A 24,349-nucleotide genomic window follows, 5' to 3' on the forward strand; every position below is an offset into this window, starting at 1 on the left:
CATCCATCTATATTGTAGTCTTCTTTCCCGGAACCAGGACAACAATAAGCAGAAAGCATTGATGCTGCTCTGTTTTTGGTTGTTGTGACAAGGTTGAAATGAGAGTAAGAAAGATAAATATCACCAGAGGAAGGGAGATAAATACCACCACAATGAAACACTAATTGCCTGGAACGTGCATACCCTTGAATGTGATTGCCAAACCTGTCCCACAGCCCACCTACAAGGGTACACAGACCCTGTGGCAGAGTCCATAGTTATGACAACTTTTCCAATGCTATAATAATAATTACTCCTGAAAATACTTTATTATCTGAAAATTGCTTTGTCTTGTTATGAAATCTTGTCAGATGTTTTATTTATGGATGTTTTTCTTCCCCTTTGCAGAATCTTGGCATTATTGATCATATGTAGGAAGCAAATCTGTATAATACTGTATTAGGAAACCTTTCTATTCATTTTATGTGTGAATAACATGGGGCATTGCCAGAGAATAATACATGGCAACATGCTGTTTCCTGGGCACAAGCATACTGAATGCTAATGCAATCAAACAATGCAATATTCTGAAGCTAAAGGAAGAATACACAGCTGAGTCCTCGAATGTACAGGTTACAAATGCAATCACACCAGCAACACTGCATATATTGATGGATATTTATGAAATAGAGCACCCAGTGAGAAGACTTGGGGTGCCAAAGTAATGAACGAACAAATGGCAGTGGGGAGGGGGAACATCACAATCTGCAAACAGAAGATGCTGTAAACACTCATCAGATGAGGCAGCATCATCCATGCAAGGAGAAAGAGAATTAATATTTTAGTTCTAGTCAACAACTGTCTACCTGAAACATTAAGTAAGGCAAAAAATCTCCTCTTGGGCTTCCAGCTGGGTATACGTATCGATACCCGTACCCAGCTAGAAGACCGAGAAGAGTTTATTGATTATATACACCAGGAGAGTACGATCCTTTTTCATTAAGTAAGACTGTTTCTCCTACTATGGATGCTGCCTGATCTGCTGAGTGTTTCCTGCATTTTTTGTACTTATATTACAGCATATTTCCAGCAATTGCACCTTTATTTGATTTTCGAGTGTCACAATATGGATTGGGGAACGGTATCAAAATTGCTACAATTTTTTCCACTGAGACCACCTATTCCATTATTTTCTGTGGACCATGAATGAGTAACAACATAGAAACATAGAAACATAGAAAATAGGTGCAGGAGTAGGCCATTCGGCCCTTCGAGCCTGCACCGCCATTTATTATGATCATGGCTGATCATCCAACTCAGAACCCAGCCTTCCCTCCATACCCCCTGACCCCTGTAGCCACAAGGGCCATATCTAACTTCCTTTTAAACATAGCTAATGAACTGGCCTCAACAGTTTGCTGTGGCAGAGAATTCCACAGATTCACCACTCTCTGTGTGAAGAAGTTTTTCCTAACCTCGGTCCTAAAAGGCTTCCCCTTTATCCTCAAACTGTGACCCCTCGTTCTAGACCTCCCCAACATCGGGAACAATCTTCCCGCATCTAGCCTGTCCAATCCCTTTAGGATCTTATACGTTTCAATCAGATCCCCCCTCAATCTTCTAAATTCCAACGAGTACAAGCCCAGTTCATCCAGTCTTTCTTCATATGAAAGACCTGCCATCCCAGGAATCAATCTGGTGAACCTTCTTTGTACTCCCTCTATGGCAAAGATGTCTTTCCTCAGATTAGGGGACCAAAACTGCACACAATACTCCAGGTGTGGTCTCACCAAGGCCTTGTACAACTGCAGTAGTACCTCCCTGCTCCTGTACTCGAATCCTCTCGCTATAAATGCCAGCATACATCAGGGAGATGGGTATCTGTTTCAACCCCAATCCACCTTTGTATTACTTAAGAACGTTCATGAAGATAACTCGTCTCATTCCAATAGTGAGTATTAGCTTAATTATCATCACTAAGATCACTAAAGCTATCATCTTTCCTCATGAAAGACGGATTTGTACAGCCTGAGCTGTATTCAGCCACATTGTCCAGATTATGCTCCACTTTTACATGAAGAGTACTGCTCTGGAGCTGTACCAGCTCAGTTGAAAATCACATCTTTATCCACAGTGATAAAGATTTCCTTGCCTTCTCATCAGCTTGAACAGTACTACCTAGAGTTCAGCTTCTCATCTTGCGTCAATTGCCACATCACAAACTCTTGCAATGTGTCTCTAATTCTGTTACAGAGAAGCACGTGTGCTAACAGGTGGTGCTTTGGTGAGTGTTGCTTTTTCAGTTTCTGGAGGAGTGTGACTCTGCTCTTCTTGCTCTGTGAAGAGAGCAGATGGTGCGTTATGTGTAAATAACACTGATCCATATGGGTATAACATTGCCATTACATGCTCCATTAAATGTTAGTGCTCAGTCTCTGTATGTGGAATGTATAACAGATAAGGACAGTAGTTCTGAAGCTACACTTTTTGTGTAGAGACATGCCAAAGAAGAACATAGGCTATAAGCCTAGTGTAACAGGTTATGGGCCAAAGTCACATATTTAACTAAAGTATAGCATTGCAATTTCTATCTCACTCAGTGAAACTTGAAATAGAAGATGACACTTATCCTGCTTATCTAGCTCTGTTTTGCCTTTAAAGGAAGGAAGAGTGGATGGTGAAACAGAAATAGAATGAGCTATCTACAAAGCCGATCACACTTACCGGTTATGATTTCTTCAACAGTACGATGCAAACCTATAACCTGACTTCCGATGGAAGGTCACTGACCCAAATTATTAACTCTGTTTCTCTCTCCTCTGATGCGAATTTCACTGCTGAATACTTTCTGAATTTTCTGTTCTTTTATTTGAGAATTCATTCTCCAGTTTATTTTTACAATTACTAATTGAATTGAATTGACTTTATTTCTTATATCCTTCACGTACGAGGAGTAAAAATTTTTACGTTACGTCTCTGTCCAAATGTGCAATGTGCAATCATAGTAATTTGTAATAATTTATGATAAATAGAACAGTCAATGTAACATAGAAATACACTTAAATCAGCTTGAGTTAATCAGTCAGATGACCTGGTGGGAGAAGCTGTTCTGGAGCCTGTTGGTCCTGGCTTTTATGCTGTGGTACATTTTCCTGGATGGTAGCAGCTGGAATAGACCATGGTTGGGGTAACTGAGGTCCCAAATGATCCTTTGGGCCCTTTTTTCACACCTGTCTTTGTAAATGTCCTGAATCATGGGAAGTTCACAACTACAGATGCGCTGGGCTGTTTGCACCACTCTCTGCAGAATCCTGCAGTTAAGGGAGGTACAGTTCCCATACCAGGCAGTGATGCAGCCAGTCAGGATGATCTCAGTTGTGCCCCTGTAGAAAGTTCTTAGGATTTGGGGGCCCATAACCAGCTCCTTTGTTATTGCGACATTGAGGGAGAGGTTGTTTTTTTGAGACCACTGCGTCAGATAGATGACTTCTTCCCTGTACTCCACCTTATTATTGTTTGAGATTATGCCAATCAATGTAGTGTCATTGGCAAATTTAATTAGCAGATTAGAGCTGTGGGTAGCGGTACAGTCATGGGTACATAGAGCGTTAAGGAGGGAGCTTAGTAAGCGGCTCTAAGCAGCTCCTGTGTTGAGAGTCAGAGGGGTGGAGGTGAGGGAGCCCAGTCTTCCCACCTGCCGACGACCTTACAGGAAGTCCAGGATCCAGCTGTATAAGGCAGGGTCAAGGCCAAGATCTCTGAGCTTCCTGTCGAGCCTGGATGGAATTATGGTGTTGAACACTGAACTGTAGTCCAAGAACAACATTATCACATAAGCATCCTTGTTCTCCAGAAGTGTAAGGATGGGTATATAGAGCTATGGCCATTGCATCGTCTGTCGATCAGTTATGTGGGTAGCGAATTGTAGAGAGTCCAGTTGTGGATGGCAGCAAGCTGCGGGTGTAGTCCTTGACCAGTCTCTCAAAGCATTTGCTTATTATTGAGATGAAAGAGCAAGGCAATTTCAAATGCACAACTAATGACTGAGTACCTACATCTGGTGAGAGAAGAGAGATAGCGGTGAGCCAGTTGCAGATAGCCTCTCTTATTATATAATTATTTAATTCGTGATTTTTTTTTTTTAATTCTTTTCTCCAAATGCTAGGATAAGGGCTAAAGATGTATGAAGGTTGGGGAGAAAAATCACAAAATGTGGAAAGGGGAAAGGATACTGAACTCATGAGATGATTGGCTAGCAACACATCTCGCTTGTATATGCAACACGCAGAATGCTGGATGAATTCAGTATGTCAGGAGGCATCTACAGAAGGGAATAAACAACAACTCTCCAGGCCAAGACCCTTCATCAGGTCATCTATATGCATCATATTTGATTCATGCATCACATGTCCAAATATCATTGCACAAAAAGTTATTATCATCAGACAGTGCAAGCAGACCAACTACCTAATTCCCACTTAAGAGCTTACCAGGAGAAGCAGTGAACTATAATGTTGAATAACTGGGGATGCTCAAGATACCTGTGTATTATCTGACTACGTAAAGAATGATTTTCAATTCACACATTTACTCATCAATAACTTCCAGACTTTCAAGATGATGAGCAGCTTTGAAGATAATGAATCCTATTCTTGAAAAGTGGTTCAATAACACATTTTAAGAAAAATATCCAGAGGAGAGACAAAGAGAAGCTTTTTTTAATCCATTCGGATTCCAGAACATTGCTTTTATAAAAACAATGGAAATTAACTTCATAATAGTTTTGAAAAACAGATAGATAGGTATTCAGGGATATAGAATCGCCAGGATGACTACACAACATAATAACACCTGTTCAGACTCATTGCAGATTTGCTACCATGAACACCACTATTTTCCTTTCAAATTCATGTATATCTGAATTCAGTATTATTTTTTAACAACCTTTTTATCTTGTTGACACAATCCAGCCTTTGGTTATTTGCTTTCCAGATAAAAGCCTGGTGGCAATATTTTCAGTAGACATGGCACTTCCTTTATCTTTTGGTTGCACTACCAGCTATCAGCAAATGAATGCATGAAAGACACAGATAGTTCTCATTTGTACTCCGAAGGATTCATTCCAATCAAATTAACGCTGCATTCACAGTGTAGCAAACATATCTCCAATACCTTGTTCTGTTAAAGCATCCATTATTGCCATTGTTTTATGCATTGGGGGGCGTGAGGGGCAAAGTCCTTTGTCACTGCAAATTACAACAATTTATGGTGCCCAACACTATGAATTTTTGCATTCTACTTTAGGTTGGCCTCTTTTCAAACTAAAACATAAAATCTGGATTTTACTTTTGCCTACCGGTTGGGAACAGGAGAGCTGGTGGGTGGGAAAGCAGGCATTTTTCACCATTCGCCTGGTTTGTGTCTTGCTGTTTGCAGAAGGGTGCTATGAGGTAACTCACGTGCCCAAGGATACCCTGCCTCTAACTCTCAGTGGTAGTTCTGGTATTTATGTAGCTGATCCAGTTATGTTCCTCAAAGGTAAACCATTGATATGCGTGGGTGTTTTTAAATACCTCTATCTAATTACTATAAGTGCCATGTGTTGTGATTTTTGTTTCATACACATTAGGGCCTTTATTTAATAATGACTTCAGTACACGGTCAAACCAATCAGCTACTGTTCTTTAAATGGACATTTTGAGTAAAGAAGGGGCAGATCTTCAACATGCCATTTGAGAAAGTGCTATTTGCAACTGACAGTGATGCTTGGAAGCCATTTTAAGGAAGAGTGTTTTGAACAACAATCTGACAGAAGGGGAACTAGCAACACCAGCAGGAAGCTTATTACAATATAAAATGTGCAGCAGTGTCATCAACCCACAGTATAATATTACTTTAACTCAAATTCAGAAAAGGCCTTATCTGTGACAGTCCAAACCTGCCGGTATTAAGGTTGAGTGTGTGAGACATGCAGAAGCTGTATACTTAAAACTGCTTTTCACCTCTAGCTCAGTGGATCACAGCATTTTAATTTGTTCTCTAAAATATTCCTCTGATATTTGTTTCATTTTTTTTCTTTATTACCTCTAGCATGTCAGCTCTGGATTAGTTGGTAACACACAGTTGCCTCTGAGATGAAAAAAAAAGTCTTAGATCTGTTCCAATCTGCAGGATCAGGGGTAAAATTATGTACTGACACTCCACTATAATGTTTAAGATATTCTAAAGTTGGGGCTTGAATGAGATGATAAATCAAATCCCTGTTTGATCTCTTAGTTTGGTTTAAAACTTGCCATGTCATGAATTATCCCTGGTTTCCCTCCTGTTTTTGTCAAGTTTTCTGTGTCTAGATTCTTATTCTGAGCCATATAACTATTATTGTGAGTGTACAAGTCTTGTGTTATGGGTCGACTTAATCCCATTTAATACTGAATGGTGCAATGCTTGTAGAAAAGAAGTATATGAAACCGCAGTCTTTCGATATCCATTGCTGAGAGATGCTGCCAATAAATAGCTTATAGGAAGCACACAAAATAAGAATATTTTGTTTTGTATTTATTTGACCAAGAAGGTAGGAAGAGAGTACTTCCTGAGGCAAACTACTGGAATGTTCACAATGTCCCTGTTACAGGGAAACACATTTTTCAATGACTTCTTCTAACACCACCAACAGCTTCGAGTAAAAGATGGACTAGAGCTAGAGATGGGCAAAATTACAAAGAGAGGAGTAAGCTGATTTTTGTAATGGTAGACATTTCAGATTATTGCCTGTATTGGAGGACTTGAATTATAAAGAGAGATTGGATAGGGTGTGTCTGCTTTCCCTGCAGCAGAAGATGCAAAGAGGTGACATGATAAAGGTATATACAATAATGAAAGGTATATATAGGGTAGTTAGTTAGAGTCTGCTTCCTAATGATAGAGGTGTCTGAAACCAGATGGCAGATGTTTAAGTTGAGAGAGAGGAGGTAAAAATAGGACCAGATGGGTAAATATTTCACAAAAAAAAGTAGTTGCTATCTGGAGAAGATTATGGCAAAGGCAGAAACCAAATTTAAGAGGTACCTAGTCAGGTAGAGTCATAGAGTCGAAGAACACTAAAGCACAGAAACAGACTTTGACCCATCTATTCTGTGTAAACTATTAAACTGCATAGTCCCATCAAGTTGTATCTAGACCATAGCCCTCCATACCCCTCCCTTCCATGTACCTATCAGGTTTCCTTTACATGCTGAAATTGACCTGCATCCACCATTTCCACTGGCAGCTCATTCCACAATGTCATCATCCTCTGAGTGAAGAAGATTACCCTCACGTTCCCCTTAAAACATTTCACTTTTCAGCCTTGACCGATAAGCACTAGTTGTAGTCTCATCCAACTTCAGTGGAAAAAAGCCTGCTTGTATTTACCCTATCTATACCACTCAGAATTTAGTATGCCTTCATCAAATCTCCTTTTGATCTTATATGTTCCAGGGAATACGCTCTTAACATATCCAACCTTTCCCTATAACTCAGCACCTCATGTCCCGGCACATCCTGTAGGTAAGTGACAAAAACAGGGCACGGTATTCCAAATTAGGCTTCGGAAACGTCTCATACAATTTCAACATACAATCCCAACACCTGTACTCAATACATAGATTTATGAAGGCCAATGTACCAAAAACTTTAAGACCCTACCTACCTGTGGCAGCATTTCAAGTAATTACAGAGCTGTATTCCTCTGCCCTATCACACTCCTCAGTGCCTTACACCTCACCATGTAAGCCCTGCCCTGCTTTATCCTCATCCTCCTGAAGTGTAACACCTTATACTTGTCTGCATTAAATTCCATCTGCTATTTTTCAGTCCATTTTTCTAGCTGGTCCAAATCCCGCTGCAAGCCTTGATAGTCTTCCTCACTAAACACTACTCCCTCAATCTTAGTGTCCTCACAAATTTGCTGATCTAGTTTACCACCTTATCATCCAGGCAGTTTTTATAGATGACTAACAACAACAGACCGGCACCAATCCCGTCAGTACAGTGCCAGTCACAGGCTTCCAGTCAGACAGCAATGCTCTACTGCCACTCTCTAGCTTCTTTCACAAGGCCAATATTTAATCCAATTTACTACCTCATCTTGAATGTCAAGCAACTCAACTTCACTGACTAACCTCCAATGCAGGAGCTGGAATCCATGTAGACAATTTCCACTGCCTTGTCTTCATCAACTTTCCTGGTAACTTCCTCGCAAATCAAGGGATATGGGGAGAAGGCAGAAACGGGGTACTGATTGTGGATGATCAGCCATGATCACAGTGAATGGCGGTGCTGGCTCGAAGGGCCGAATGGCCTACTCCTGCACCTATTGTCTATTGTCAAATCTTTTTAAGAATGGTTATATACGACCTACCACGCACAAAGCCACGTTGACTATCCTTAATCTGTAACTGTCTACCCAAATGCTTACAGTAGTATGCAAAATTTGGGCACCCCGGTCAAAATTTCTGTTACTGTGAATAGCTAAGCAAGTAAAAGATGATCTGATTTCCAAAAGGCATAAAGTTAAAGATAACACATTTCTTTAATATTTTAAGCAAGAAAACTTTTTTATTTCCATCTTTTACAGTTTCAAAATAACAAAAAAGGAAAAGGGCCCGAAGCAAAAAGTTCTATTTTAACTTCATCAGTCCACAGGACTCGTTTCCAAAATGCATCAGGCTTGTTTAGATGTTCCTTTGAACCTTTTGAATAGAACTTCTTGGTCGCAATGAGCAAAGGTATGTTTGGGGAAAAAAAGGGTGCAAAATTTCATGAAAAGAACAACTGTTAAGCATGGGGGTGGTTCAATCATGATTTGGGCTTGTGTTGCAGCCAATGGCACGGGGAACATTTACTGGTAGAGGGAAGAATGAATTCAATTAAATACCAGCAAATTCTGAAAGCAAACATCACACCGTCTGTAAAAAAGCTGAAGATGAAAAGAGGATGGCTTCTACAACAGGATAATGAACCTAAACACACCTCAAAATCCACAATGGACTACCTCAAGAGGTGCAACTGAAGGTTTTGCCATGGTCCTCACCGTCCCCTGACCTAAACATCATCGAGAATCTGTGGATAGACCTCAAAAGAGCAGTGCATGCAAGACGGTCCAAAAATCTCACAGAACTAGAAGCCTTTTGCAAGGAAGAATGGGTGAAACTCCCCCAAACAAGAATTGAAAGACTCTTAGCCGGCTACAAAAAGTGTTCACAAGCTATGATACTTGCCAAAGCAGGTGTTACTAAGTACTGCCATGCAAGGTGCCCAAACTTTTGCTTTGGGCCCTTTTCCTTTTTTGTTATTTTGAAACTGTAGAAGATAGAAATAAAAAAGTTTTCTTGCTTAAAATATTAAAGAAATGTGTCATCTTTAACTTTATGCCTTTTGGAAATCAGTTCATCTTTTACTCGCTTAGCTATTCACAGTAACAGAAATTTTGACCAGGGGTGCCCAAACCTTTGCTTGCCACTGTATATATCTGATTCCTTAGGATACAATAGATATTAGACTATTGTCTATTGCAGGTGCAGGAGTAGGCCAGTAGGATTAATAGGCAGTAAATGTAATATTTTGTAATATTTTGGGATTTGCAGGAAACATAAGGACTATGGGTATCCACCACAAAGTAATAATAATGATCAGCATCAGTCTTGGACCAAATTTTTAAAAAATCAACTGCACTCACCATTGGTGTTTTCAGAGAAGCACAATCCATCTGTTGTTGTGATTGGTGGCGAAAGCATCAATGATTTTCTGGATGTCAAGTGCCTTCGTCCTCCGGCTGTTTATGGCCATCAGGGCAAAGTTGCTGTTCCGAGCATCGCTGCTGCTATTCCTTAGGTAGTTTTTGAGGCGTCTGAGGCAAGAGAAACTCCGTTCGCATGAAGCAGTGTCACAGGCAGGGTCAGTGATATGCAGATTAGTTTGTATAAATCTATAAATGCATTGCAGTAGGGTCTCATTAGAGCTAGAAATTTCACTGTGTCATTCACTGTCTGTCCCTCTAGAGACTCAACCACTGCTCTCATATACTCACGATTTTCTTGGACAATCTTTGCATGTCCTTTGTCAAACATATTTCCCAATCTTGAACCCTCTGTTTCCTCAAACTGAATTCGGCCCGTGCCTCCATAGCAAACTTATGAGCTGCACTTACATGGTGGGTTTTGAAAGCTGTTACAGCTTTTCATCAGTTGCGGTAACCGGTGACAGTGAAGATAGACTCAGAATGGTACCCATGTCCTCCACACAGGAAATGCCTACATGCGAAGCAGAACGTAGTATTTTTTGTGATCGAATATTCCAGCCAGGAGTACAGGTCAAACCAGCCACGAATAAAACTCCTTTGCTGATTGCCAAACTGTTGCGAGCAGCGAAGGGTACTTTTTCAATGCTGGCCGACAGGGTCCTTCCTCAGGCTGCTGGCTAACATTGCTAACAGTATTCCCACTAGCACTAAGAGCAGCTTCATCGATGTTCTGTTCCGAATCCCGCTCCATTTCTTGTTCCTCTACTTTGCCCTCACACTCCTTCGATGAACTGCTGTCGTCCTCATCCCCACTGACTCCTTTCTGCATGTCACTTTCAATTAAGACAGGCTCAGGCTGAGACACCACTGATTCTTCTGGACGAGGTCGTTTTCTGACTAAAAATCGATCCATTTTTCGCGCCGGCCAAAATAATGCACATGCCAGGCCCACGCTAGCTTGTAAAAGCACAGTGTGTGTGTGTGTGCGTGTGTGTGTGTGTGTGTGTGTGTGTGTGTGTGTGTGTGTGTGTGTGTGGGGGGGGGGCATTCGTTAGTCTCGCGAGACCATGGATCTGCACCTGGATGTATACTATCAATCTCTCGCTTGAGTGAGAGTGAATGACATCACCACCTTAAGTGATCTTAGATCAGCTTAACTGATCTGAGGACAGCAACGGCAAGACATTGACAATGAAAGAATAAACAGAAGTGTAGAGCGACTCTGACAGTTTATAACTTTATTGCTATGGTAATTGGGGGTGCTGTTTCACTAGATCAACTGCAGAAACAAGCTGTATTCAAAACTATACAGAAAAAACAAAGCAGCTGCAATTTGTATGTGAAATTTCTGTTAATTTCTTGGTGGTGCTACGATGGTGCTATTGTAATTTCTGCTGGGGCTATAGCACCAGCTAACACCACCTTAGTGCTGCCCCTGGGATTGGTCCTCAGCAATGTAGACACCCAGGAACTTATAGCTGTTCATTCTTTCTTCCACAGACCCTTCAATAAGGACTGGTGCATGTTCTCTCAAATCCTTCTAATTTTCTCTTCCTGAAATCCATAATTAATACCTTGGTCTTGCTGATGTTGTTGTTGAGGCATCTATCAACTAGCCGATCAATCTCACTCATGTGTGCCTTCCTGTACAGCTATGTGTAAATTTGAAATAAAATGGCATTCCATGAGCATAATTTACACAGTTTAATCTCCTCTGATATTTTTTCTTCTTAGGCAAAATTATTGATTGCAATATTGATGATTACAATGTTGAATATAGAAAATAGCACAGAAAAGTAGTGTAATATTCAAAGCCAACTCTTACAATATGAGACATGTTGCATTGTTTTTTTTAACTTATAGCATTCAATACTGGAACAGGGAAATATAGAAACATAGACAACCTACAGTACAATACAGGCCCTTCAGCACACAAAGCTGTTCCGAACATGTCCTTATTTAGAAATTACCTAGGGTTACACATAGCCCTCTATTTTTCTGAGCTCCATGAACCTGTCCAGGAGACTCTTAAAAGACCCTATCATATCCGCCTCCACCACCGTCGCCGGCAGCCTATTCCACGTACTCACCACTCTCTGCGTGCAAAACTTACCCCTGACATCTCCTCTGTACCTCCTTCCAAGCACCTTAAAACTATGCCCCCTTGTGCTAGCCATTTCAGTCCTGGGGAAAAAGCCTCTGACTATCCACACAATCAATGCCTCTCATCATCTTATACACCTCTATCAGATCACTTCTCATCCTCTGTAGCTCCAAGGAGAAAAAGCCGAGTTCACTCAACCTATTCTCAAAAGGCATGCTCCCCAATCCAGGCAACATCCTTGTAAATCTCCTCTGCACCCTTTCTATATTTTTCACATCCTTCCTATAGTGAGGCAATTTATTTACATAAGGCATATATCTTCAAGGCCCAATTAAATTCAATAGCCTGTACTTATCCCACCTTGGTGTACTGTATCTCTAATGGACACTCTATGCCGAAAAATTATTTATAGTTTACAATGAAGTTGACAGACTGCTAAATAAATTCAAAGGCCAGTACTTTTTCATTTAGAATGGAGAGTGACATTATTCACAAACCCAGCATTTCTTGTCCGTCCTGTGTGTCCTTGAAAAACGTGGTTGTGAGATGAAAGTGGAGAAATTCAATAGAAAAAAATGTAACCTTGTAGAAATGGTGTAATTCATAGTCTTCAAGTGTCTTCTCAACCCACATTCCAATGAAGAGAAAGGAAAGTTAAATCAATGAGAACAATTTTAGTAAAATTCCAAAACAATCACTTTGGCAGTTTGCACACTGACTAAAACATAGTTCAAATTTCAGTTTATTTGTGAACATGGAAATGTGGGAAGTATATACACCATTACCAACTGTCCATGTATTACGTATTGTCTTCAACAACGTGCAATCAGGTTGTAGCATTGAATTGTTCCTTTTTTTATTGGAAATACTAAAATAGAAGGGCCAACCTATGGTGAGTGTCAGGCATGTTTCACCGTCAGCACTGAACACACAAAGATCGGAGGTATAAATACTGGACAAAGTAAAGCATCCTCTACCTGTCCTAACACTAAATTCGTAAGAGTATTATATCAGGGCATCACCATAGCTACGATCAGTTCCAACACCAGATATAGTTGTAGCCCTTGGCAAAACTGACATAATAATTTTGCCAGATACTGCAGAAAAATGAGTACGTTTTGATCGTAAGAAGCATACAGAATTATATTTTCTCTGTTACAGTCTGTAAGCCATTCTTTAGCCTGCCAATAATTAGCAAGTATTTGTAATTAATAATTATCTCTTGGCATCCAGTTCTTTGAGTGCAGAAATTGATCTGAAATGTTTTGAATGTGAAGAAATACTATTGAATCATGACTAAAAAGAATTTATCATACTTCAGCATTCTAAGAATGTTGAAGTTATTCAGTTTATCAAATTAAGCAGTGTAAATAAACAACATAGCAAAAACTCATAGATAGTCACAGCATGGAAACTGGCCCCTTCATCCATCTGGTCATGTCAACCAAGGTGCCCATCCAGGTGCATGCCATTTACCAGTGTTTGGCCCATAACCTTCCAAATCTTTGCAAACATGTACCAGGCTAACTGTTTTCAAAATGTATTTATTGTACCTGCCTCAACTACTTCCTCTGACAGATCATTGCACATAATACAACCTCCGCGTAAGAAGGTTGCCCCTCAAGTTCCTACCCTTCTCATCTTAAACCTACTGTATGCCTTCTGGTTCTTGATTCCCCACCCAGAGGAAAATGACTGAGTTTATTCACCTTATCTATGCCTCTCTTGATTTTATGCACCCCTATAAGATCACTTCCCAGTCTCCTATGCTCTAAGAGATGAGGTCCTAACCTGTCCAGCCTCTCTCTATAACTCAGTCCCTCGAGTCCTGGCAACATCCCTATAATCTATTCTACACTCTTTCCAGTTTACTAACATGTTTCCTAGAGCAGGGTGATACAGCACTTGAAGATCCAGTGATCTCTGTCTCAGAGGCTGATGTCAGAACGTTCTTCAAGAGGGTGAACCCTTGCAAGGTGTTAGGCCACAATGGTGTACTTGGAAAATTACTGAAAACCTGTGCCAATCAACTGGCTGAAGTTGAACTAGCTTCCTCCCCCCCCCCCCAACCTTTTTACTCTGACTTCTCAGCTCTTTTTTCCCAGTCCTGATGAAGGACTTTGACCTGAAACATCGACTGTTTACTCTTTTCAATAGATGCTACCTGGCCTGCTGAGTTCCTCTATCATTTTGTGCATATAACCGGCTGAAGTGTTCAAGGACATCTTCAGCCTCTCTCTGCTGCAGTCAAAGTTCCCTGCCTGCTTCAAAAGGGCATCAATCATACCAGTACCCAAGAAGAGGGATAGATAAGATAGAAGTAGGAAAGTTGTTTCCATTGGTAGGTGAGACTAGAACTAGGGGACATTGCTTCTAGATTCAGGGGAGAAGATTTAGGATGGAGATGAGGAGAAACTGTTTTTCCCAGAGAGTGGTGAATCTGTGGAATTCTCTGCCCAGGGAAGCAGCTGAGGCTTCTTCACTAAATATATTTAAGATGCAGTTAGATAGGTTTTTACATAGTAAGGGAATTAAGGGTTATTAATTATTTAATCATTTAATTAATAATAATTCTACTGTGATGAAGTGCTTTAAGAGGTTGTTCATGGCCAGAATTAACTCCTGCCTGAGCAAGCCATGGACCTGCTGCAATCTGCCTACCGACACAGCAGGTCTAGAGCAGGACACAATCTCACTGGCTCTGCACTTGGCCTTGGACCACCTGATCAACAATACCTACATCAGGCTGCCATTTATTGATTACAGCTCAGTGCTTAACACCATCATCCCTTCAGTATTAATCAAATGCTTTAAAACCTGGGCATCTGCACCTTCCTTTGCAAATGGGTTTTCAACTTCCTCCTCAGGAGACCACAGTCAGTGCAGACTGGTAATAACATCTCCTCTCACTGGCAATCCACACAGGCGCACCTCAAGAATGTGTGCTTTGCCCACTGCTCTACTCTCTCTACTCTCCTGACTGTGTGGCTAGGCACAGCACAAATGCCATCTATAAATTCACTGATGACACCAAGGTCATTGGCAGAATCTCACTTGGCAATGAGAAGTAGAGGAATGATATAGACTGACTGAGATAGACTGAGTGACGTTACAATAACAACCTTGCACTCAGTGTCAGCAAGACCAAGGAATTGATTGTGGACTTCGGGAAGGAGAAATAGGCAGAACACACACCAGTCCTCATTAAGGGGTCAGCAGTGTAAAGAGTAGGTCGTTTCAAGATCCTGAGCATTTGGAGTATTGCATACAGTTCTTGTTACCTTACTATAGGAAGGATGTTGAGGCTTTGGAGAGGATGCAGAAGAGGTTTACCAGGATGCTGCCTGGTTTAGAGGGCATGTGCTATCATGAGAGGCAGGGCAAACTTGGGTTATTTTCTGTGTAGCAAGGGAGGCTGAGGGGAGATCTAATAGAGATTTATAAGATTATGAGAGGCATAGATAGAGTAGACAGGGAATATCTTTTTGAGGCAGACCCACAATCATACTATTATTTTTAAAATATTAAGGTGCAAATACTCAGTTTTAACTTAGTTCCATGATTAACTTAGATACAATTAAAAGAGCAAGTCGTAGCACTAAATATTGTGAAAGATTATTTCACTTTAGGGGCAGAATGTAACTAATAGCCACTGACTTACAGAAGACGAACCCTTAAGAAACTGATCCTTTGTCATTGTCCTGACACTAGACATACACTCATGCATGATTAACGTTCTTTCACCCATGTCCTCAATAACAGTGCTATGTTCTATTGTTATGGAAACTTCTGAATCATCATAGTCCTTTATCAACTTCCCACTTTTGACATTAATTAAGATAAAAGTATTCGAACCTAACTTTCAGTACATTTGGAATACATCTCAGAGTGTTGCATGTTTTTTTTATATCATATCGTCAATCCACGACTGATGTTTTGGATCAGATGGTCTTACACGGCCCTAGTAAAATAGTAATGTGTTGGGTAATTGAGCTTGTTTGGTGGAAAACTGCAAATAGTGTGTGATAGAATGGTATACATCCTGACTGAACTATTCTGGCATTGTTTGTAAGTCTATGTTATTTTCCAAGTACTCACTCTCATCTACTGTTAGGTAAATCCATTGCATGTTTGTCTCAAATTAGCTCATGCAGAACATTCCCTTAGATGTTACTCAGCTTCCTGGAGTGCATTATTAAATATGTCTCTTTACTACAGGTGGGTGTCAGTGAGTGGCAGAGGAGCGAGCCTGGAGGAGGCTTGAATAAGCATGGTGGAGGGTTAGGACATTGTCATAGTAAGGATGAATGGGTGTATATGTGTTAATGTATATATATTGTACTGAGGGTTTGAGTTATGAGGAGAAACTTTTTTTTTCCTGGAGCATAGGAGGCTGAGGGGTGACCTTATAGAGATTTTTTATATGATATGGACATAAATAATATGAATAGTCACAGTCTTTTCCCAAGATAGGGTAGTCTAAAACTAGAAGACAATGAATTAGGTGCAAGGGAAAATTTGATAAAAGGGCCTGAGGGCAATGTTTACACACAGAATGTCATGAGTAAATGGAATGAGCTTCCAGAGGAAGTGATAAAGGTGGGTACAAATACAATATTTAAAAGACATTTGGAGAGGTACATGGGTAGGAAAGGTTTAGTAGATATAAGCCAAATGCAGGCAAATGGATGTGGTTCAGTTAGGCACTTTGGTCAGCATGGAAAAGTTGGGCCAATGGGCTTTTTTTTATGCTCTATGGCTTCATGACTCTAGACATTACAATTATGGCTTCATGACTCTTGACAATACAATAGCACACTATGTTCAAGAGCTGTTATTTTATTCAATCCCTCTCTCCAAGAGTTTCCTGCTTGTAAGTTGTTAAGGAGAGCACTTAAAAGGCTGGAATATTTTAGGTATGAGCAAAGATCAGATAGACTGGGGTTGTTTTATTTTGAAACAGAGATAAACACTTGAATCATCAAAGCATGTAAGTCCATTTATACTAGGGTAACAAATACCAATATAGAGGACATCCACTGAAGGCAAAAGGAGGAAAATTTCAGGGAGATGTCAGAGGTAAGTTTTTTAAAAAATAATTGGTGATACTTTTAACGAGATTGGTAAGTACCTGAAATGTACTGCCAGGGATGGTGATAGAGGCTGATAGAAAAGAGACATGTAAAGTGCTCTTTGATAGGCTTTTAGATCGATGTAAGAAAAATGAAGGTTTATGGGCAGTGTAGGAGGGATTGTTCAGAAGTAGAACATCTTGGCCAAATGGCCTGTAGTGTGCTGCACTGTTCATTATTCTATGCTCCAAATGGGATCAATGTAAGACCATAAGATCATAAGACATACAGTAGGAGCAGAAATAGGCCATATGGCCCATCCAGTCTGCTTCGTCAATCCATCATGGCTGATTTATTATCCCCTTCAACCTCATTCCCCTGCCTTTTCCCCACAATCTTGAATAATCAAGAACCTATCAATCTCTGCTTTAAATATACTGAATGACTTGGCCTCGACAGCCACCTGTGGCAATAAATTTGACAAATTCACTTTCCTCAGGCTAAAGAAATTCCTCCTTATCTCTGTCCTTGTCATAAGCCCTGTGGTATCTTGGCTGATTAGTAATCAGTATCTTAGAGTTGTTAAGCCCTTGTGTTTTCGGTTTGATTGTGTTAAGTTGATTGTAGCAAGCATGTTTTCCAGATTCTATGCTCATTTAAAGAGGTCTCCTATTCAGTGCTTTAGTGGGGTTATTGTGTTGAAGAGGATGAATTACCTTATGGTGTCGCTCAGTTGCTTCTCTCAGACTCTGATTCCTCTTTTAACCTCTTGCTTCCGTCTCTTCCTGGGATCTTGCTGTCCTCTGCTCCTGGGTCCAGTCCTTCATGTGCTCACCATGACAATTCTAAATTCCCCTTTGGTCTGAGTCTGTGTCCTCTGGTCCTAGACTCCCCCACTACAGGAAACATCCTCCCTACATCCACTCTATCCAGACCTTTCAATATTCTATAGGTTTCAATGAGATCCCCTCCTAATTTTTCTAAACTCCAGAAGGTACAGGCCCTGAGCCTTCAAATGGTGCTCATATGTTAACCCTTTCATTCTGAGAATCATTTTCATGAACCTCCTCTGGACTCTTTCCAATGCCAACCTATCTTTTCTTAGATAGGGGGCCCAAAGCTGCTCATAATACTCTAAGTATGGTCTGACCAATGCCTTATAAAGCCTCAGCATTACACCCTTGTTTGTATATTCAAATCCTCTCAAAACAAGTGCTAACATTGCATTTGCCTTCCTTACTATTGTCTCAACTTGCAGGTTATCTTTTGGGAATCCTGCACAAAGACTCCCAAGACAGTCTTAGTCATTTAGAAAATAGTTTGCTCCTTTATTCCTTCTACCAACGTGTATGACCATACACTTCCTCACACTATATTTCATCTGGCATATCTTTGCCCATTCTCCCAATTTGTCTGTCCTTCTGCAGACTCCCTCCTTCCTCAACACTACTTGTCCTTCCTCGTGGCCACAAAGCTATCAATTCTGTCATCCGAATCATTCACATATATCGTGAACAGAAGTGATGCCAACACCAGTCCCTGAAGAACATCACTAGTCACCGGAAAACAACCAGAAAAAGGCTCTCTTTATTCCCACACTTTGCTTCCTGCCAGTCAGCCAATCTTCTATCCATGCTAATATCTTTCCTATAAGACTATGGGTTTTTATCTTGCTAAGCAGCCTTGTGTGAGGCGAGTGAGAGAGCCTCACACAGGTCGGGGAAGAAGAGTTTAAAGAAGGAGCATTTCACAGGGGTCAGCACGTTAACGATGGACCAATTGATTCACAGAGGGAGCTTTGGACAGATTGGGCAGAAGAGTTTTTGAAAAAAGGAGCATTTTGATGGGCTAGGCACATTAATGGCAGACCAATTGATTCGCGATTCATTAGCAGGAGCAAATAAAAGTAAAGCAGGGCCAAAGTGGAGTGACCATTGTGTAAGTGGACTAGTGTAGGAGTGGGAACTTGAGGTTTTGGCTCAAGAGGCTTTGGCGCGGAGGCACAGGCAAGTAGCAAGTAAGGCTTTTGTAGTGGTTGAATGAAAAGTCACTAAATTACCACCAACTAAATAAAGTAGGAATGATGTATGATTAGATGATGTGCTGTAGCTGCATGATGTGGGAGCTGGTGGACCCCATTGTGGTTCCTGGTGACCACATCTGCAGCAAGTGTTGGTTGCTCGAGGAACTCGGGCTCAAAGCTGATGACCTGGAATCTGAGCTTCAAACACTGCGGCACATCAGGGAGGGGGAGAGTTACCTAGATTCTCTGTGATCACACCCATCATATCAGCTGCCTCAGGTTCAGTCTGTGGTCGGGGACAAGAAAGCGTGACTGCGAGTGAGGTGTGTAGTGGGTTCCAAGAGATGATGCTGGAGGAGCCTCAGCCCTTGAGCTTGACCAGCAGGTCTGAGATTCCTGCTCCCTGTGTGAATGAGACTGGGGGGCTGTACGAAGGATGAGCAACCTAACTGTGGCACCGTAGTTCCAGGAGCCATTCAAGAGGGGGGAAAGAAGAGAAATGTAGGGGTAATTGGGGACAGTATAGTCAGCGGAATAGACAGAGTTCTCTGTCGCATGGATAGAGCATCCCGAAGGCTGTGTTGCCTGTCTGCTGCCTGGGTTCAGGACATCTTATCTGACCTGCAGAGGAATTTGTGGTGGAAGGGGAAGGATCCAGTTGTCATGGTCCATGTGGGTACCAACAACATAGGTAGAATGAAGAATGAGGCTTTGCTGAGGAATTTGAGCAGCTAGAGACTAAATTAAAAAGCAGAACCAAAAAGGAGGCAATCTCTGAATTACTACCTGAGCCACATGCAAATTGGCATAGGGTCAAGAAGATTAGAGAGTTAAGTGTGTGGCTCAAGGATTGGTGTGGGAGAAGTCGATTTGAATTCATGGGAAATTGGCAACAGTACTGGGGAAGGAGGGAGCTGTTCCAATGGGACAGGCTCCACCTGAACCGTGATGGGACTTGGATCCTAACAAATTGCATAACGAGGGATGTGAATAGGGCTTTAAACTAAATAGTAAGGGGGTGGGTTCAAGAGATTGGAGAAGTAGGGATAAAGTAAGAGAGAAAAGTGTGGATAAAGATAAAGAAAAAGCAAAAGATAAAAAAGAGAAAAGTAAGAGTGAAGAAAAGTCAAGTGCAAAAGAGAAAAAAGATTACAAGATTTTAAAAGCACAATGAGTGTAAGGGCACTTTATTTGAATGCCTGTAGTATTTGAAACAAGGTCAGTGAACTTGTGGCACAAATCAGTACAAAGGGGTATGATTTAGTGGCTGTTACAGAAACATAGTGCAGAGTGGAGAGGAATGGGAGTTAAATATCCAAGGATATCGGATAATACAGAAGGACAGGCAGGAAGGTAAGGGAGGTGGGGTAGCATTCTTAATTAAAGATGAGATCAGGGTGATAGTGAGAGACGATATAAGATCTAAGGAGCAGAATGTTGAATGCATCTGGGTAGAGATTAGGTATAATAGAGGGAAAAAATCACTATTGGGAGTTGTCTATCGGCCACTGAATAATAACATTACAGTGGCACAGGCAATAAACAGAGAAATATCTGAAGCATGTAAGAATGGAACAACGGTTATCATGGAGGACTTCACAGAATGCATCCATGATGGCTTTACTGAACCTACAAGGGAATGTGCTATCTGGTCCTGTGCAATGAGACAGGTAAAATTAGTGATCTTGTAGTTCGGGATCCTCTTGGAAAAAGTGATCACAGTATGATAAAGTTTCTCATACAAATGGAGGGTGCAACAGTTTGATCTAAAACAATGGAAACTACAATGGGATGAGAGAGGATTTGGCTAGTGTAGAGCGGGAACACAGGATGGTGTCATGGTCCGGTCTGTGAAATCCGCATTCCGGTTCATAGTCCGGTTCATGGTCCAGTCCATGTTCCTTATTCCAGGTTTTCCAGTTTTCCCCAGTTTCTGTTGAGGCAGCTGATTCGCATTTGGGCTGGCTTCATAAATAGCTTCAGGATTCAGCTTCTAGCTGCTGGATTGTTCCTGTCTGAATCCCTTCCCTTCCTTCTATTGCCTTGCCTGCACTGCTGTCAAGTTCAATTGCTGGAGCAAGATAAGGAACTGTCTATTGTTGTTTTGAACTGTCTCTGTGTCCATGCCTTTGCTAGGTAGGTCTGGCTGTTTGCTGCTACCTAGTGTTGGGATCTGTCTTTGTGTCCTTGCCTTTGCTAGGTAGGTCTGGCTGTTTGCTGCTACCTAGTGTTAAGAACTTTCTGTGTCCATGCCTTTTCTAAGTAGGTCTGGCTGTCTGCTGCTGCCTTGTGTTGGGAACTGTCTTGTATTCTGCATTCTGTGTAATGTGTCCTAACTCTGTGTCCTGTTTCCAAGGAGGGGTCCTGGCTCTGTGTTCCCGTCTGTCCCTCGACCAAGGCTCTGCGTTCCTGTCTTGTCCATGTGTCTCGCCCAGCCCAGAAGTACCTTGCCCAGCCTGGTGCTGTTGTTCCCTTGTCCTGTCCGGGAGTCTCACATCCAGTCCTGTTGCCACTCCTCATCCTGGAGCCACGTCTTGTCCTCGCCTAGTTCTGGAGTCCATGCCTGAGTCAAGACCCAGGTGCTGGGTCCTTGCCCAGTCTCTGGCTCAGAGTCCATACCCAAGCCTTGAAGAAACCCAAGCCTTGTCCAGTCTTGTAGCCATGTCATGTCCTCGCCTAGATCTGGGGTCTGAGCCTGAGTGAAGACTCAGGTTTTGGGTCCTTGTCCATTCTCTAGCTTAGAGTCCTTGTCCAGGTTACTAGTTCCTTGTCCAGGTCCCGCTTTCCTAGTTAAGTCCTTGCCCAAGTCAGTGTTCTTGTCCCAGCTCCTAGTCTGCATCCAGTCCCATCTCTAACTCTGGTCCAGTTCCTAGTACTTCAGTGTCTGTGACTTGCATTTGGGTCCACTCCCAGTGCCCTCCCGCTATGACAGACAGTTGAGGAACAGTGGAAGACTTTCAAAGAGACTTTCACAGTGCTCAACAACAGTATATTCCAGTTAAAAGCAAGGACAGTAAGGGTGAAGCCATCCAGCCTTGGATAACTAAGGAAATAAAAGAAGGCATCAAATTAAATGCTTGTGTGTGCAAAGTCACCAAGAGTAGTGGGAAATTGAAAGAGTGGTAAAACTTTAAAAAGCAACAAAGAACCACTAAGTGAGCAATGAACAAAGGGAAGATAGATTATGAAAATAAACTAGCACAATATATAAAACCGGATAGTAAAGGGTTTTTATAATTATATAAAGAGGAAAAGGTTGGCTAAAGTAAATGTAGGCCCCTTGGAGGACAAGAGGGGGAAATTGATATTGGGTAATGAGGAAATAGCTAAAGTTTTGAATGACTATTTTGTGTCAGTCTTCACAGTGGAGGACACATCTAACACGCCAAAAAGAGATTTAGTGGATGCGATGGGAGGTGAGGACCTCGATACAATATCTATCACTAAAGAGGTAGTGCTGAGCAAACCTGTGGACCTAAAGATGAGTCCTCTTCTCCTGATGGAATGCATCCCAGGGTACTGAAAGAAATGGCACAAATTACAGTAAAAGATTTGGTGATAATATACCAAAATTCTCTGGACTCTGGGCTGGTCCCAGCAGATTGGAAGGTGGCGAATTTTACACCACTGTTCAAAAAAAGATGTAGGCAAGAAGGAGGTAACTATAGGCTGGTTAGCTGAACATCTGTAGTTGAAGCTATCATTAAAGAAGAAATAGCGAGGCATCTGGAAAGAAACGGATTCATCAGACAGACACAGCATGGATTCAGCAAAGGCAGGTCCTGTTTGACAAACTTACTGGAATTCTTTGAGGATATAACGAGTGCAGTGGATAGAGGGGAACAGAAGGTGTTTGATAAATGCTGCATAAAAGACATATCTATACTCTATAAGATAAGGATGCATAGAGTTAAGGGTGATGTATTAGCATGGATAGAGGATTGGTTACCTAATAAAAAGCAGAATTGGGATATATTGGTGTTACTCTGGTTGGTAATCAGTGGTGAGTGGTGTCCCGCAGGGGTTGGTGCTGGGACCGCAACTGTTCACGATATACATTAATGACCTAGAAGAGTATCCAAGTTTGCTAATGACACTAAATTGAGTGGAAAAGCAAATCGTGCAGAAGATGCAGAGAGCCTGCAGAGAGATATAGATAGGTTAAGTGAGTGGGCAAGGGTCTGGCAGATGGAGTACAATGTTGGTTAATCATCCACTTTGGAAGGAAAAATGGAAGTTTAGATTATTGAAATGGTAAAAAAAAATTGCAGCTTGCTGCTGTGCAGAGGGACTTGGGAGTGCTTGTGCAGGAATCACAAAAGGTTGGTTTGCAGCTGCAGCAGGCTATCAAGAAGGCAAATGGAATGTTGGTCTTCATTGCCAGAGGGGGTTTAAGAGCAAGGAGGTTATGCTGCAACTGTACGGGGTACTAGTGAGGCTGCATCTACAGTATTGCGTGCAGTTCTGGTCTCCTTACTTGAAGAAGGATATACTGGCTTTGGAGATGGTGCAGAGAAGGTTCACCAGAATGATTCCAGAGATTTTGAGGGGGGGTGGTGGTTAGACCATGAGAAGAGATTGAGTCATCTAGGACTGTACTTGCTCAAATTCAGAAGGATGAAAGGATATCTGATAGAAACATATAAAATTATGGAAGGGATAGATAGAGGCAAGAAAGCTGTTTCTGCCACTAGGTGAGACTAGAACTAGGGGATATAGCCTCAAAATTCAGGGGAGTAGAGTTAGGATGGAGATGAGAAGCAACTGCCTTTCCCACAGAGTGGTGGATCTGTGGAATTCTCTGTCCAGTGAAACAGTGGATGCTACCTCAGTAAATATGTTTAAGACAAGCAACATACATCAAAGTTGCTGGTGAACGCAACAGGCCAAGCAGCATCTATAGGAAGAGGCGCAGTCGACGTTTCAGGCCGAGACCCTTCGTCAAGACTAACTGAAGGAAGAGTGAGTAAGGGAGTAAAAATCCCTTACTCACTCTTCCTTCAGTTAGTCCTGACGAAGGGTCTCGGCCTGAAACGTTGACTGCGCCTCTTCCTATAGATGCTGCTTGGCCTGCTGCGTTCACCAGCAACTTTGATGTATGTTGCTTGAATTTCCAGCATCTGCAGTATTCCTGTTGTTTATGTTTAAGACAAGATTGGATAGATTTTGGATAGTAGGGGAATCAAGAGTTATGGGGAAAAGGCAGGCATGTGGAGATGAGTTCATGGCCAGATTAGCCATGATCTTATTGGGTGGTGGAGCAGGCTCCATGGGCCAGGTTGCCTACTCCTGCTCCTATTTCTTATGTTCTTATATGTGGCATTTTGTCAAAGGACATCTGATAATCCAAGTAAAACAAAGGTAATTGATGAAAAGCATTGTCGTGATGAGCC

This window comes from Mobula hypostoma, chromosome 8 (assembly GCF_963921235.1).
Source record: "Mobula hypostoma chromosome 8, sMobHyp1.1, whole genome shotgun sequence".
NCBI lineage: Eukaryota > Metazoa > Chordata > Chondrichthyes > Myliobatiformes > Myliobatidae > Mobula > Mobula hypostoma.